The sequence below is a fragment of the Sminthopsis crassicaudata genome, chromosome 1 (assembly GCF_048593235.1).
Source record: "Sminthopsis crassicaudata isolate SCR6 chromosome 1, ASM4859323v1, whole genome shotgun sequence".
Taxonomy (NCBI): Eukaryota; Metazoa; Chordata; class Mammalia; order Dasyuromorphia; family Dasyuridae; genus Sminthopsis; species Sminthopsis crassicaudata.
In genome coordinates this window covers 172,319,307-172,337,618 of record NC_133617.1, presented here as the reverse complement: position 1 = coordinate 172,337,618, position 18,312 = coordinate 172,319,307, and positions in this window count along the sequence as shown.

The following is an 18,312-nucleotide window of genomic DNA, read 5'->3' as shown; positions in this document are numbered from 1 at the left end:
TCACAAAGTTATTTTTTTAAAAAACTGATTTCCATTTTCCATTGTCTCATTGCTTTCTGAAGTAATATTGTTTATCATCTTTTATCATCTTTCTCTGTAAGATTTTATAAATAAATTTATATTCCAAATTAGTGTGGTAAATTAGTGTGGTTTATGGATGACATATTTCTGCTTAGCAAATAAGTCCTTTATTTGTTAGCAAAGGTGTTTTCTGGGCTCTTTATTTTCAATATAGCTATTGATTCACATTTGTTCATTTCTACATGAATTACTGTAGCAGATATCTATGGCTATTCCATTCACATTTCATGATTTATAATTAATAGCATATATGTGTGTATATGTATATGTATGTATATATATATGTATGTATATATATATATATATATATATATATATATATATATATATATATATATATCAGTAACAGCTATCATTTATGGTAAAAATGGAGGTCCCAAGTTTAGTCTTATCTCTGCTGCTTACTACCTGTGTGACCACTGGCAAATCACTTAAAACTTCTGGATCTTAATTTTTTCTTTTGTATTCAATAGAAACTGTTGGGAAAACTGAAAAGCAATCTGAAATAAACTAGGAATTGACCAACATCTCAACTAGATACAAAAAGTTACATCATAAAAAAATTAGAAAAATGGGGAAGAAATTTTCTTTTGAACCTTTGGATAGGGAAACAGTTTATGACCAAACAGAGAATATAGATGATCACATATGATAATATGGACAGTTTTTATTACATAAAATTTTAAAATCTTTGCACAAAAAACTTCCAAAACATCTAAAATAAAAAGATGACTGATAATACTAGAAAACATTTTAGAGCTAATTTCTTGAGAAAGGTCTCACTTTCAAGATACATTAGGAACTGATTCAAATGTATAAGAATAAGAATCATTTTCAGCTGATAAATGGTTAAAGATTATGAACAGGCTATTTCCTAAGGAAGAAATTCAAGTTATCAGTTGTACTGCAATATTTCCACATAATTACAGTACAAATTAAAGCAACTTTGAGGTTCTACCTTATATCCACAAGATTAACAAAGTTTATCAAAAATTTGTGAAATGGTCAAGCAATTTTAGAAAGCCATCTGGAGTTCTGTCCTAAAAGTCACTAAAGTCTATATTAAACTTTGACTGAGTGCAAACATTATTGCAACTAAGTGGAACAATGAATAGAACACTGTGTTTGGAATCAGAAAGAGCAGTATTTAAATCTCATTTCAAATAGTTAACATCTGTGTGACCCTGGACAAGTCATTTAACAACAGTTTCCTCAATTATAAAGTCAGAATAATAATGGAATATATTTCTCAGGATGTTAGAATAAATTGAGTTAATATTTATAATACACTTAGCATAGTGCCTGGCACATAGTAGCCATATATAAATGTTCATTTTCCCCCTCTCTTTTCAACTAAGACTATACGCTCAAAAAGTTGGAAGAAAAAAGAATAAAAGAACCCACATACACAAAAATATTTATATCAGTTCTTTTCATTACAGCAAAAATGGGGTGTCTATTAGTTGGGGAATATTTGCAAATGCAAGTTATTTGGATGTAATGGAAAATAATTCTGCTCCAAGAAATTATGAAGACAATTTCAAATAAATCTGAGAAAACTTGTATAAATTGATTCAGAATAAAGTGATCAGAAATAGTAAAATAACAATAGCACTTTAAGAACAAAGAATTTTGAAAGACTTATAAACTCAGATCAATGAAGTGACCAACCATTATTCCAGAAAAATGAAACATAATTCCATCTTCTTGAGAGAGAGGTAATTGACTCAGGGAGTCAAATTAGCATATGTTGTTTGGACATAACCAATGAAGAAATTTATTTTGATTGACTGGGCATATTAGTTACAATGATTTTTGGTTTTCTTTTTCTTTCCCATGTGGAAAATGAAAGGGAAATAAATAGTTTTTGTTCTCGGAAAAAAATTACTTAAAAATATAAAGAGAGGAAATAAATGGCTTCTGAAATTCCTTCTAGTTCTAGATAGTAGAATATTTTCTTATTTTTTCTTTCGTTCTTTTAGCTTTGTAATAATTTCGATCTTTGCTCTAACAAGTTAGTCATTTGATTGTATATAGGCTAGTGATTCAGAAATGATTCCCATAACAGTAACTTTTCCTATTTGTTGAAATGTAATCAGGATTATTTATGTGTGTGTGTGTGTGTGTGTGTGTGTGTGTGTGTGTGTGTGTGTGTGATGGTGTTTGATACTTATTACACCCATTGCCTCCTGATTCTTTTCTCTAAGAAAGCATTCATAATTTATACACTCAAGTTTCCATGCCATCTTTGTCCCTTTTCATTTTTAATTTCTTAACCATATTTTCCAACTTATTTACAGCTATGCTGTTTTCCCACTTTTGTATTGGAGCCATCAAATATCAAATTATATGTTTATTTTATACTTATCTAGTTATTTGTAGAAATTTTCTATCCTCCCCTCTTTTACAATAGATGTTAATGTACAAACTATAATTATTTTCACATTTATCCTTTTGTAAATGTTTTTATAGCATTGCAATATGACATGACCAAATATGAAATAATGCTTCTTATTACATTTGGACACATGATGGAGCTAAACTTTGTCAACTTTGCCTTTGTTTATCAAAGGACAATCTGAAGTATCCTTCAATTCCAACTTCCTTTTGTCTTCTGTTTTTTCTTAGAGCAAAAATGCCAAGACTGACATTGCTAATTTCTTCCAGTTATACATCTACTTGTTGGTCATTGGACAAGGATCTCATTTAGTGTACTAGTAATCAAATTAAAGTTTAGACAAAGGTTTTAAAACTATGATTCTCACCACCATCACTAAGAAAGAGAAAGGAGCATAGAATCAAAGAGCTTTTTGTATTTTTCTTTGTTTTATGGACTGCCCTGAGCAAAGAACTCATCACAAAATGGCCAACTTATTTTAAATGAACCTCTCCATGCCTAGCTAGGCTGGTTCTTAGAAAACAAATTCATCCTGTTAGTGGAACTATATATGCATCCTTTCTAGCATGTTTGGACCTACCTGAGCTTTTGTTCCCCTGCTATAGACTTCTGGAATCCCTGGTCACTCCTATACCACCATGAAACAGTGGAGTGGGGTTCTGTGAACTTACTAGAGGATGGAATTTCAGAAGTGAAAGTGCACATAGAGAATTTAATCCCCTCCCCTCAAATTTTATAAGTTGGAAAACTAATGTCTAGAGAGGTTAAGCACCTTGTTTAAGGTTACAGAGCTAGTCAGTGGCAGACGGAGGTCTAGAAGCTGATTTTCTGCTTTTTTAGAGAATCTTCTGACCCCTTTCACACCACTCCATCATTATCACAAATGCATGTTGTCTCATTTGGGAAATTTCAGTAGTGTCTCTGGGAAGTGAATGTAAATTGTTAGCACTACTGTCTATCTACCCAGGTTACTTATACCTTTGGAATCTAATACTTAATGTGCAACAAGAAAATGGTATTTACACACATATATTGTATCTAGGTTATATTGTAACACATCTAAAATGTATGGGATTGCCTGTCATGGGGGGAGGGAGTGGAGGGAGGGGGGGATAATTTGGAAAAAATGAATACAAGGGATAATGTTATAAAAAAAATTGCTCGTGCATATATACTGTGGAAAAAAAATTCTTAAAAAAAAAATTTCAGTAGTGTCTGAGGCCTTCTAATCTCATCATCCCTGAAGTATTCTCAAACTAGAACATCCCTCTGTAAGGCTCACTCCTTTCTTCTATTAATTTGTTCCTTCTGGAGCATTCACTTTGTGGAGTGGCTTAGAATAGACCTTTCTGGTTCTGTAATTCCTTCCAAACTTCTAAATCATGATTACCTGTCACCACATAACTTTTTCTTTCCTTTTTCCCTTTATCTCTCCTCTTTTCCATCTCTCTTTTGTGTGATATATTTCCTTATTAGAGTGTAAGGACAGTATTGTAATCCTTAAAGACAAAAACTACATTTTTTTCTGCTTGTATTTGCATCCTCAGCACATAGCCCAATGTCTAGCACATAGTAAGCACTTTTCTTTTTCTTCCTTCCTTCGTTTTCTCCTTCCTCTCTCCTTCTCTCCTTCCTTTCCTTTCTTTGTTCCTTTTCCTTTATTTCTCTGGGTTTTTTTATTTTTTCTTTCTTTTTCTCTATCCCTCCTTTCCTTTTTTCCTTCCTTCCTTCCTTTCTTTCATCAGATCCCCCAAGTCTTATCTCCTCCAGGCTTTCCCCACAGTACCACTTTACCTGAGGATATCTTGAAGTTAACAACATAACTCCACATTCCTAGTTATCTCTAGGACATCTCATGCTTATTTAGATTCTTGCACTACAAGTCTACTTTATACAGTAGGATAAATTTGGAAAAATATCTATATTTAAACACATCCATACATGTATATATATATATATATACATGCTCATATAAATACATGTATATATTGTGTACATATGCATTATATATTATATATACACATATACATAATTCACATACAAATATATATTTCTTTAATACTTCAATGAATTCATGGTCTCACTGGTGTTTCTCTGTCAGTAAAGATCACGACTTACCCACACTTTCACATTCTGTTCAATTCTTGCCCATATTCCCTCATATATACTTCACAGAGGAACAACTCAATGTGGTAAGGGGTGTCTGACAGGTATTTTTATATTTCATGATGTTGTAATACTCTTTTGAAGTCTCTCCATACTTATTTGATAATCAGTCTAATAAATAAAACACCACCAAGTTTGATTTACTGAACAAAAGTCCCAAGTGAATATGCACTTCACTGTACATTTGCAGTTTACTTTAAAATCATGAGACTGGCTTCAGAGAGTTAACAATTAAGTCAGAAATTCAAACAAAGTATAAATAATGGCATATTTATTATTTTCTTCACTATTACTTGTTATACCCAGTTCTGGGAATAAGTAACTAAGAATATTTCATGAACTCATGGGATTGAGCCTGTGAGAACAAGATCCCATCTCTATATGATAAATAATAAATATAACAACAACAACAATTGACAAGGTAACTGATAGAGAAAATAAGAATCCCATCCCTCTTTTCTTCCTTCTTTGATCCTCAACCAATTTTGATGTCCAAATTTGGTCCTTTTCCTAACATTTAATTTATCTTCACAAATACTAGAATATGTCAATCAGGTCAATATAGAGGAAAATAACACTCACTCTGACACCATAAGTTCTAGGTTCAAATCCTGCCTCTGATACTTATTTCCTGGGTAATCTTGAGCAAGTCATTTAATTTCCTTGGACCCCAGTTTCCTGTATTGCAAAATGAGAGGGATAGATTAAATGTCATCTGACATCCCTTTCAGCTCTAGACTTGTTTTTTTTCTGTATTCCCCTAATGCATCTCATTCAACAAATCACTATATGCCATTAAGAGTTTACCCTGTGCCAGGCACTGTGCTATGTGTTGGTAGTAAAATGCATGGAGTCATAGGGAAAAAAAATCAGGAGTACAACCTGAAGAACAATGAGACATGGTTAGCCTGGGAGCACTTAAATAAGGTTCTGATGGAAGTTATTCGATCTATGTATTCAATTTATGACAGGTCACTGGAATGAGGATATTTCCTGTAAATTCCAGAACTGAAGTAAGCTTTCAGTATACAGAGGTTTCTGAAAAAATAGTAAAGAAAGTTTGGTGTGCAGTCTGGAGAAGGACTATTTTCTACACTTATTCCTGTGTGCCACCTATATTGGGCTATTAACCTAGCCTAGCACAGCCGTAAGTTAGGTTGGAGGCAACAGATAACATTTTGCCTCCCCACCAATCATTTCCTTAGAATCCTTTATAGATAATTAAATTAGTGAAGTATACCAGCCCACATCAGAAATGATATATTTCCTGAGAAGAGCTAAGTTATTTATAGTTGAAAGAATTCATGATGGAAAATGCTATCCATATTGAGGGAAAGAACTGGTATAGTATGAATGCAGATCAAGACATATTATTTTCACTTTATTTTTTCATGCTGTTTTCCTTTTAGTCTATTTCTTCTCTCACAACATGACTAATATAGAAATGTTTTATAAGATTGTACATATATAACTGATATAAAATTGCTTACCTTTTTAAGGAAGGAGAGAAGAGGAAGGGATGGAGAAAATTTGGAAGTAAAATTTTTAAATGAATATTAAAAATTGTCCCCACACATAATTGGGAAAAAGAAAATAGTTAAGAAACTGTTTTTCTTACTGCTGAAATTCATGAACTGGTCTTGTCTCTAAGGCATCTCCCTCCCTCTGATTAGAGAGGGTGAAAGGTGGACATAGGAAAAAATGCTCTTAGTTCCTCCATCATTTGAAGAATGCCCAGGGCATTCCTCTCATAATTTCTCAGTAAGATTGTAGAAATCTTTATGTCTCCAGGCCTTGTAGTCCTTTCTTTCTCCTACCTGTCCTCCAGCCTATCCTCTCTTCATTTTCCATCTTTTCCCCATTATTTTATGAACTCCTTGAAAGCAGGTACTTTCTTATGCATTTTTTTGTATCCTCTTAGCATGTAGTAGGTGATTAATAAATATTGAATCTGTCGATTCTGAAACTTCTATAAAAGTTGGGTGTCTTGGCATGAAAACATATTCCTTTAAGGGTTTTGACACTCTCCTTAAGAGTTAATTAATTTGGGACAGAGCCAAGATGGAGAAAAGACAAGAACTGATTCTTCCCCAAACCCCTCCAAACAATTTTAATGCCTTAAAACTAATTCTGGAGAATCCACAGAATCCACAAAAAGATGGGTGAAACCATTGTCCAAACCAATATAACTTAGAAAGTTAACAGAAAAAGATTGTTGCATTGGAGTGAGAGTGGAGAGAAGTCCTGCACAATTTGAGTCTTAGACTATCAGCAGTAGGCTTTGGGGTCAACTATATCAGTGGCAGCAGTCGCAGTTTCTGGACCTCTCAGCCTACAGAGAGTAAGAGGAGGTTGCAAAGGTGCCTTTGGTGGTGCAGGACTCTGTTGCATTGCCTATATAGAGATTTATGTTATAATCCTGGGTCTCAGTTCTAGAATGAGGAGGAGCACTAGCACACCACAGCTTGCAGTCACAGGGAATCTGAGACAGTGATCAAAGGTCCAGTATGGAAAAGAGTGCTTGTGATTGCTCACAAAACAGAACCCAGTCTAGGAAAGTGGTAAACACATCTCTCCTTAGATCATACTACCTTGGAAGAACCAAAAACTTATAGATCCCCAGAATTATCTCTGAAAGAACTGCATCAAAAACCTGAAGTCTGGAACAGTGTCCCTTTATTCTGAAAGCAGAATCCCACTTTAGGAAAGAGTTAAAAGTCAAAAAGTAGGCTAGAAAATTAGCAAAGAACAGAAAAAGATTCTGACTTGAGGAAGTTATTTTGATAGGAAAGATCAAAATAGTAACAAAAGAAAACAACAAAGTCAAAATTATTACATCAAAATCATCAAAGAAAAATATCAATTGGTCTTAGACAATAGAAGCTCTCAAAAAAGATTTTTAAAACCACACAAAAGAGATACAGGGAAAATTGGGAAGAGAAATTAGAGTGCTGCAAGAATGCAAGAAAATCATAACAAACAAGTTAACAGCTTGGTAAAAAAAAAAAAAAAAGGCACAAAAATACTGAAGAAAGTAACATTTTAAAAAGCAGAATAGGCCAAATGAGAAACGAAGCACAAAAGTACATGGAGGGGAAGAATGCCTTGAAAAATAGAAGTGGCCAAATGGAAAAAAGACATTTTTTTAAAATTCACTGAAGAGAAGACCTTCTTGAAAAGTAGAATTAGCCAAATGGAAAAAGAGGCACAAAAACTCACTAAAAATTCTTTAAGATTAGAATTGGACAAATTGAAGATATCAAGAAACAAAAATACAAAACAAAAAGAATGGGAAAATAAAAGAAAATATGAAATATATCATTAGATAAACAATTGACATCAAAAATAGATCCAAGAAATATAATTTAAGAATGACTGGATTACCTAAAAGCCATGATAAAAAATGTCTTGATATCATTTTTCAAGAAATTATCTTTTTAAAAAATATTATTTTGTTTTTTCAAATACATATATAGTTTTTAACATTCATTTTTTAAAATAAAACTTTGTATTCAAATTTTTCTCCCTGACTCCCTTACCTCTCCCCTCCTTAAGACAGCAAGCAATGTGATATAGGTTAAATGTGTGCAATTCTTTTAAGCATATTTTCATATTGTCATGTTCTGCAAAAAAAAATTATATATATATGTATATATATATATATATATATCAGATCAAAAGGGAAAACCCATGAGAAAGAAAAAAAATCAAGCTAACACAACAACAACAACAACAACAACAACAACAAACAACTATCCTTCAACTCACATTCAGTCTCCATAGTTTTCTCTCCAGATATGGATGGCATTTTCCATCCCAATCTATTGGGATTTGCCTTGAATCACCACATTATTGAAAAGAACCAAATCCATCACAGTTTGGTATCATATAATCTTCTTGTTACTGTGTGCAATATTCTCTTAGTTCTGCTCACTTCACGCAGCATCAGTTCATGTAAGTCTTTCCAGGCTTTTCTGAAATCACCCTGCTCATAATTTCTTATAGAACAATAATATTCCATTTCACTTGCATACCATAATGTATTCAACCATTCCTCAATTGATAAGCATCCATTTAAATTTCAATTATTTTTTCAAGAAATTATCAAAGAAAATGCCATGACATTCTAGAATCAGAGGATAAAATAGAAATTGAAAGAATCCACCAATCACTTTCTAAAAGAGATCCCAAAATGAAAACTCCCAGGAATATTTTAACCCAATTCTAGAACTCCAGAGTCAAGTAAAAATGTTGCAAACAGCCAAAAGAAAGCAATTCAAATATTGTGGAGCCATAGTCAGCATAGCACAAGGTTTAGCAGCTTCTACATTAAAGGATCAAAGGGTTTGAAATATGATATTACAGAAGAATCTCCTATTCATCAAAACTGAGTGTAATACTTCAGGAGAAGATGGTTATTCAGTAAATAGATGATTTTCAAGCATTCCTGATGAAAAGAACTGATTGGGGGGGGGGGGAAATTGACTTTCAAATAAAAACATGAGAAGCAAAAATAAGTAAATAAATAAATAAACAAGAAAAAGAAATCATAAGGAACTCAATAAGGTTACATGTCTACATGGGAAAAATCATTCTTGTAATTCCTAAAAACCTTCTCATTATTAGGGTAGTTAGGAATATACATAGATAGAGGGCACAAGTATGAACTGAATACTAAGGGATGATTATCTAAAAAAAAATTAGGGACAAGAAAGAAGGATGAACTGAGAGAAGGAAGTGGAATAGTGTAAATTATTTGACATAAAAAGACATGAAAGAGCTTTTACAATGAAGGGAAAGATGAAGGAGGAGGAGGGAGTGTGTGAACCTTAATTTTCACTGGAATTAGCTCAATGAGGGAATAACATACACATTCAGTTGCTTATAGAAATCTATAGAAAAGTAGGAGGAGAGAGAGATAAGAGAAGGAGGACCTGATAGAAAGGAGGGTAGATTGGGGGAAGTAAAATTCAGAAACAAAACATTTTTGAGGATCTGCTGGTTGATACAGTGAATAGAGAATCAGCACTGAAGTCAGGAAGAGTTGAGTTCAAATCAAGCTTCAGACACTTAACACTTACTAGGTTGTAACCTTGGGCAACCCACTTAACCCACTTGCCTAACCAGAATCAAACATTCCCCCCTCCCAGCCACACACACACTTTTGAAAATGGTCAGAGTAAAAGGAGGGCATAGTATAAATGGGGAAATAGGATGGAGGGAAATCATAACTGTGAAGAAATTTGACATGTTTTTCTGATAAAGACCTCATTTCTCAAATATATATAAAGAAATCAGTCAGATTTATTTAACAAATAAAAGCCATTCTTCAATTTATAAATGGTCAGAGGATATAAACAGAAAATTTCCAGATAAAGTAATCAAAGCTATCTAGTCATATGGAAAAAATGCTCTAAATCACTACTGATTAAAGAAATATAAATTATTCTGAGATACCACTACACACCTGTCAGATTGGCTAGAATAACAGGGAAAGATAATGCAGAATATTGGAGAGGATATAGGAAAACTGGGACACTGATACATTGTTGGTGGAATTGTGAGTACATCCAGCCATTCTGGAGAACAATTTGGAACTATGCTCAAAAGGTTATCAAACTGTGCATACCCTTTGATCTAGCAGTATTACTATTGGGCTTATATGCCAAAGAGATTTTAAAGAAGGGAAAGGGACGTGCATGTGCAAGAATGTTTGTGGCAGCCCTCTTTGTAGTGGCCAGAAACTGGAAACTGAGTGGATGCCCATCAATTGGAGAATGGCTGAATAAATTGTGTTATATGAATAGTATGAAATATTATTGTTCTGTAAGAAATGACCAGCAGAATGATTTCAGAAAGGTCTGGAGAGACTTACGTGAATTGATGCTGAATGAAATAAGCAGGACCAGAAGATCATTATATACTTCAACAAAAATACTATATGATGATCAATTCTGATGGATGTGGCCATTTTCAACAATGAGATGAATTAAATTAGTTCCAATAGAGCAATAATGAACTGAACCAGCTACACCCAGCAAAAGAACTCTGGGAGATGATTATGAACCATCACATAGAATTCCCAATCCTTCTATTTTGTCTGCTTGCATTTTTTATTTCCTTCACAGGCTAATTGTACACTATTTCAAAGTCTGATTCTTTTTGTACAGCAAAATAACTGTTTGGACATGTATACATATATTGTATTAACTTGTACTTTAACATATTTAACATGTATTGGTCAATCTGCCATCTGGGGGGAGGGATAGGGGGAAGGAGGGAAGCAATAAAATTACTTTGGGATACTATGTATTACAAAGAAATAAAAATCAAAAAGGAAAACTACATGTATATACAAAAATATTTATAATAATTCTTTTCATGGTGATAAAGAATTGAAAATTGAGGGGATGCCCATCAGCAGGGGAATGACTGAACAAATTGTGGGATGTGATTGTGATGGAAATTATAATTAAAATGAAGAAAACTTAGAAAGTCTTATATAAAGTGATGTAAAGTAAAATGAGAAAAAGAAGAACATAATAGCAATATTGTATGATGATCAATTATGAATGTCTTGATTATTTTCAACAATTCAATGATCCAAGAAAATTCTGAAGGGCTTATGCTAAAAAATGCTATCCATCTCCAGAAAAAGAACTGATGAAGTCTAAATGTAGATCAAAGTATATTAGTATATTTTTTGTTATTTTCTTGGGATTTTTTGGTCTGTATTTTCTTTCACAACATGGTTAACATAAAAATCATTTTTTCATGACTATACATGTATATATGTATATATGTGCAGGTATATATTTTTATCCATGTCAACAAAATTGTTTGCTTTCTCAATGAGGATGGGAGAGAATACAAAACTAAAAAAAAATATTTTAAAATCCCAAATGTTAAAAATTGTTTTTACATGTAATTGAGGAAAAAAATAAAATATTACACTAAAAAAGAAGGATAGAGCCACGATGGTAAAGTAGAGGCAGAAATTCAGCCAAACTGCCAAAATTCTCCTTAAAATAGCTTTAAAATAAAGTGTCAGATTGAATTCTGGAGCAGCATAACATTGCTTCTTGGAATTTTTCTAGCCCAAGAAAACGTGGGTGGCTGAAAGAAGAGATCTGTGACACCTGGATGGGATTTATTCTGGAGAATATGCAGCAGTAATATCAGTAGAGGACTTTGAAGGTGATTGTCATAGCAGCAGGACCAAACTCTTAGTTTAGAGATATTCCAGAGCACAGAAGAGCACTGGTGCTTAAAGTTGCAGAGAAATATGGGTGCTTTCTAAATAAAGACCAGAGTGAAGAGCAGAAGTTCAGAACATCTAGGATAGCACCATCTTGAAGGCATTAAAAACTCGCAGACTCACAAAACCTGCTTTGAAAACAGCAGTGTTAAAAAATGTCTGAAGCTTGGGACATTGCCACCTCCTCTCTGAAATGAGTAGGGCTCCATTTTAACATAAAATTCAAAGTAAGAAAATAGTCTGAAAAAGTAAACAACAACATCAACAACAACAAAACAACCAGATGATAAGAAAACTATTATGGTGACAGGGAAGATCGAGACACAAATTTAGAAGAATGTGAAAACAACTATAAGCAAAATCTCCAAAAAAAATGCAAATTAGATACAAGTCCAAGAAGAATTCCTATAAAGATCTTTAAAAAGAGAGAGATTACAATGACAGGGGAAATTAGAAGAAATTAGAGGGATATAATAATATTAAGAAATGTGAATTAATAGCTTGGGTTTTTAAAAGGCACAAAAATGCTGAAGAAAATACTTTTGAAAAAAATGGCAAATGATAAAAGAGGCAAAAACTTTACTGAAGAAAAGAAATCCCTAGGGGAAAAAAAAAGAATTGGCCAAAGAGGAAAATAGTTACAAAATCTCATTTTAAAAGTAATTCCTCAAAATAAAAATTGGGCAAATGGAAGCTAATGTTTCCTCAAAACATCAAGAAACAATAATATAAAGTTAAAAGACACACACAAATCTAACTCACATCGACTCCATCTCTTTTATATTAAAAACACTCTTCCTTACTATAGCCTTCCTATGAGTCCAAGGCTCATACCCACGATTCCACTATGATCAACTCATGCACCTTTTATGAAAAACCTAGAAGAAAATGTGAAATACTTCATCAGAAAAGCAACTGACTTGGAAAATAGGTTGAAGAGAGATCATTTAAGAATTATTGGACAACTTGAAAGTCATCAGCAAGAAAAAAAATCTGTTTCAAGAAATTATCAAGGAAAATTGTCCTTATACATTGGAACCAAAGGATAAAAGTAAATATTGAAATAATCTGCCCATCATGAACTGAAAAAAATCTCAAAATGAAAGATTCCAGGAATATTATAATTAAATTCCAAAGATCCCTAGTATAGGATAATCATACAGAATAGTCATAAAGAAACCACTTAAATATTGTGCAGCCACAATCAGGATCACACAAGATTTAGCAGCTTCCTTATTGATGGGACAGTGGGCTTGAAATATGATATTCTGGAAAGCACAAGAGCTAGGATTACAACTAAGAATAACCTATTCAGCAACATAGTATAATTCTTCAAGGGAAAAAATTGATATTTAATGAAATAGAGAGCTTTCAAGCATTGCTTATGAAAAGATCAGAGTTGAATGGAAAATTTGACTTTCAAACAGAATATTCAAATATTTAAAAAGACAATATAAAGATAAACATAAAAGAGAAATGATAATGAACTTAATAAATTTAAACTGAATTTTCCTTTATGCAAAGATGATACATGTAACTGTGATGTTTAAAAAGTTCAAGCGACATGGTTTCTGGGTAACTAATCATTTTTGAAAATAATTCTAGAATTATGTAAATAAAAGAAAAAGTCATTTCATCATCTTTCTTTAGGACCAATGATGACTCATGGCAGTGGACTCACAATTTAAATGCCCTTGTATAAGGTCTGGGCTAGCTCCCTGGAGGGCTTCAGGATCAGTCAGAGTTAGGATAAATCAAGGTTCTTGATCTTTAGAGGGAGAAGTGAAGGAGGCAGGCAAGCTGTCATATAGCTTACCAAAGATGTATTCTGGAATCCGGATTCTCCAGCCTTTCTCTTCCTCGCCCTGCAGCCAAGTGAGACTCACTTCTGTCCCTCAGCCCTCCAATCCTTGCCTACAATTACCTCACCACCGATCACTCAGCAAGTCCCAATCATGAGGAGAGCCATAATCTAAATATATGCTTACAGAGCCATTATCTTACATTGAATAGGCAATTAGCCTTAAGTTCTCTTTTTGTCTGATTCAAGTACACCTTTTTCAGAGTTTCAGCCCTCTACATCTCCTACTTAAATTTTTTTTTTTTTTTTTTTTTTTTTTTAGAATACAGGTGCTCACACCCTCCCTGACTTCTCAGGAATGTGAGAAGCCCAAAAGGAGGTGATCACGACCTCCCTGACTTTTCAAGAAGGGAGATGAAAAACACCAAAGGGAAGTGGGGAGTCAAGCCAGATATCATTAGCATGTTTCTGGGCTGAAGGGTCTTACTAGAAACAAATATACACAAAACCCTCAGCATGGGAGGTATTACACAAGCACATAGCAATAAAGCACAGGCTAGCAGTGATGACTCTTCCCACATCTGGTGCAGGCTCAATGTGGTGTAACAAACATGAATTGTACATGCAAGTAGTGATATAACAAACAATATGAATCAACATGGTGTTATAAAAGATTTCCAGAAGTCCTAGAAGGAAGGTATGTAAATAACAATCACACATATGCCTTCTTCAGCAGCCAAGAGATAGTCCAAAACCAATCTATTGTCCATTGCTTTATGTGTCAGGGAATCCAATGATTCCTGTGGATTTTGACATCCTGTGACAGTCTCATCATGTCTCAGGGATTCCAATGATTCCTGAGGGTTTTGAAGTCCTGCATCAGTCTCATTAACAATTTTAACAGTCAACGACGGAATCACCCAATGTTTCTGGAATCTTCTTCTTCATTTCAAGGGTCTGCTCCATCTCTCTCCAATGGACAAGGCAAATACGACTCATTGGCACCCATCTGATTCCTTCTCCATCTGTAGAGATACAAGTAAATCCTCTTCCTCAAGCAGTTAACCTATCTGGCCCCTTCCATTCAGCACTTTCTGAATCTCTCCACATCATCTGATGATTATTTAAAGATAGTGGAGCTGCTCACACCCTTCTGGTGGGTTGTAAAAGCTGTCTGCTGGAGCCTGTGCATCTTTGTCAAAAATCAAGAAGTTAATAGTATAAAGAACTAAATTTAGAAGTTCTCTAGAGTTACTTGTGGATCCCCCTTTCTTTTGTTTTTGGAGGAGCATCTTAATGTCTCTGTTTCTTGGTGTGAAAAATCTTATAGTGTGCACAAAAGTGTGCAAAATGTTTAGAAGTATATGCAGGTCCATTATCTGTTTTTATTGCTTGTATAAGGAATTCAGTGACCACTCGGACTGTCTCTTTTGTTACTAGTATTGTAAAAGTGAATCCTGAAAAGGTGTCTACCACAACATGGATAAAAGATAGACAACTAAAAGATTTATAATGGGTCTCATCCATTTGCCAAATTTCATTGGGTCTCAAACCACAAGGGTTCTTCCCTGGAGGAAGTGTAGGAACATGGAAAGGAAGGCAAGCTGTACAGGCTTTTATTATGCTCCTAGCTTCCTCTTTTATTATCCCAAATTGCAAATATAAAGCTCGAGCAGCTTGATGGCATTTAGAATGAGATTCTTGGACTTCCTGAAATAAAGGAGTATTGGCCAACATAGTTAGAAGGCTATCTGCCTTTGAATTACCATCAAAAATAGGACCTGGAACTCCACTATGAGAGTGGATATGCAAGATATAATTCTTACCTGGATGCTTTCTCACTTGCTCTTGAAGTTTCTTAAAGAGCTGATATTATTGGAAGCTAAAAATCTTATTTGGGTTGTGGCAATTCTTTGTAACATACCTACTGAATAGGCCGAACCAGATATTATATTTATATTTCCTGGATAATAAGTAAGAGCTAGAATGGTTGCATACAATTCATTCTGCTGAATGAACTGAAAAGGAGTTCTGACTACTCTCTTTATAATTAAGTTACGAGAGTATACAGCAAAAATGTTATGTTTGGAAGCATCTGTAAAGATAGTTGGTCCTTTAAGAAGAACTTTAGAAGCCTTTTCTTCAAGAATCCATTAACAATTATGTAATAGTCAGGTTATCTTTAATGAAGACTCGTGTGTAAAATTTGGAGCCCTGGCCAATAAAATTTGCCACTCTGGGATAGTTTCACAGCATACATTAATTTGTGCATTGGTGTAAAAGGTGTATATCTTGTCAGGTCTTATCCCAGATAATTGTACTGCCCACTTAATGGCCTTTAATAAAATTCTAGCCACAAGCACTGGGTAAGGAGTAAGGTCTGGTTGTGCTGGGAAAATGACCCACTCTATCACACTGTCTCCTTGATGAGGGACTGCTGTGGGTGCCTCTTGTGTAGCAAAAACTAATATTTCCAAGGGTTTTTGAGTGACATTTTCAACCACATTGGATAAAGCCAGTTCAGCTTCTCTCAAAGTCTTTTGAGTTTCTTTTATAAGTTGGTGTGGTGAGTTTAAAGCACTGTCTCCCCTTAAAATGTCATATAACGGTTGCAATTGATAGGTAGTCAAGCCTAACACTGGATGTATGCAGTGGATATCTCCTATGAATTTCTGAAAGTTATTTAAGGTGTTTAGTTTCTCTGTTCTTAAGGAAAGTTTTTGTACTGTAAGCAGCTTAGGGTATATTTCATATCCCAAATATTGAAAAGGAGCATGTCTTTGAATTTTTTTTCTGGAGCTATATGCAATTTGTAGTTGCTTAGTGTTTCTATGGTCTTTTGTAGACATGTTTCTAACATTTGCTCTTCAAAGGTGCACATTCCAATATATCATCCATGTAACATAATAACATAATTTTTGGAAATAATTTTCTTATTGGAATAAGAGCAGCAGCAACATACATTTGACACATAGTAGGACTATTTTTCATTCCTTGTGGCAAAATTGTCCATTCATATCTTTTATAAGGCTCAGCTAAGTTAACTCTGGGCACTGAAAAGGCAAATATTTTAATATCCTCCTTATCTAGAGATATATAATAGAAACAATCCTTAATGTCTATAACCCAAAGAGGCCATTTTCTAAGCAATTGAGTAGGAGATGGAAGTCCAGGCCGAAGCGTTCCCATAGTTTCCATCTGTCCATTTACTTTCTTAAATCACTCAACATCCTCCATTTTCCAGATTTCTTTCTTACAACAAATACAGGGGAATTTCAATGACTTAAAGAAGGTTCTAAGTGTCTTTGGTCAAGTTGCTCTTGTATTACATCTAATAAGGTCTGAATTTTATCACTAGCTAAGGGCCACTGTTCTATCCACACTGGTGTATCAGTTTTCCATTGGATAGGAATAAGTGAAAGTGTTGTCAGGCCTTCAATAGTAGTACTAAAAAACTGAAGTACTCATTTCTAATCCTAACTGTTGTACAATGTCTCTTCCCCACAGATTGATAGGGATTGTTTTCAACTAAAAAGTAGTAAAAACTCCTGTTTCACCTTCAAATGTCCATCTCAAAGGGGTAGCACTAACGTCAGCTGCTATCGATTCTCCTATGCCAGACATATAGGCCTTAATCTTTGGCCAGTGACTGGGCCAATTGGCACCTCTAATAACTGTATGATCTGCATCTGTGTCTACCAATCCTTCTAATGATATGCCATTTATATAGATAGTGAGCATAGGACAGTCAGCTGTCATAGTTGCTGTCTAAAATATTCCTGGATTCTGTTGCTTAGAGTCAGAATCTGGGCAACTATCACCAGATTGCCTATTAGGAGTCTGTGCCAGTAAACCTGATGCTATTACTTCTCCTGGGTGTTGCCACACATTGTCTGCCTGTATTAGTAACTAGGATATTAGCTACACATTCCCCAGTTTTCCATATCACTTTATGGATGAACACTATTTTGTAAGCACTCTCAGGAGGTGAAATGGTCAAGCCTACTGTGCCTGGAGGTAAGGGATCTGTAAGCTGGAGAGGAACAGATTTCACCTCTCCAGGAGGTATCTCAGTTGTCCCAGCTGCATACAACTCTATTCTCCCCAATTATAATCCTTTCTCCCATCAGATGGCTTCTTGCCTAATTGATTGTGTAATCCCTTTCTCACATCAGATGGCTTCCTGGGATTGGTTATGTCTGAGTACTGACATTCTAAAGACTCTGGGTGTAGCATCGGCTGCCATCATGCCCCAAGCATTTTTTGCTTTGGGCCTTGGGGCTGGGCCCCCCATCCCATTTCCCTGAATCAGTCTACATCTGATGTCCAATGGAAACCTCTGTTGCATTTTGGACATGCGGTTTTGGGTCTTGTTCTCCCACCCTGTTTTCTTACTGTCTTTATGCCAACATTGAGCTTTTAAATGCCCCACTTTACCACATTGAAAGCATTGAGGAGTCTCTCTGGAAGTTCCTTGCCAAAAGGGACCCCCATTTTCCCATGTTTGGATTTTGGGAAGTCTGCATCATAGCCTGGGCATAAAAGGTATTTGTGCCCACTGTGGCACAGTGTCTTATGATCTCCTCTAAAGAAGCATCCTTGTGTAGT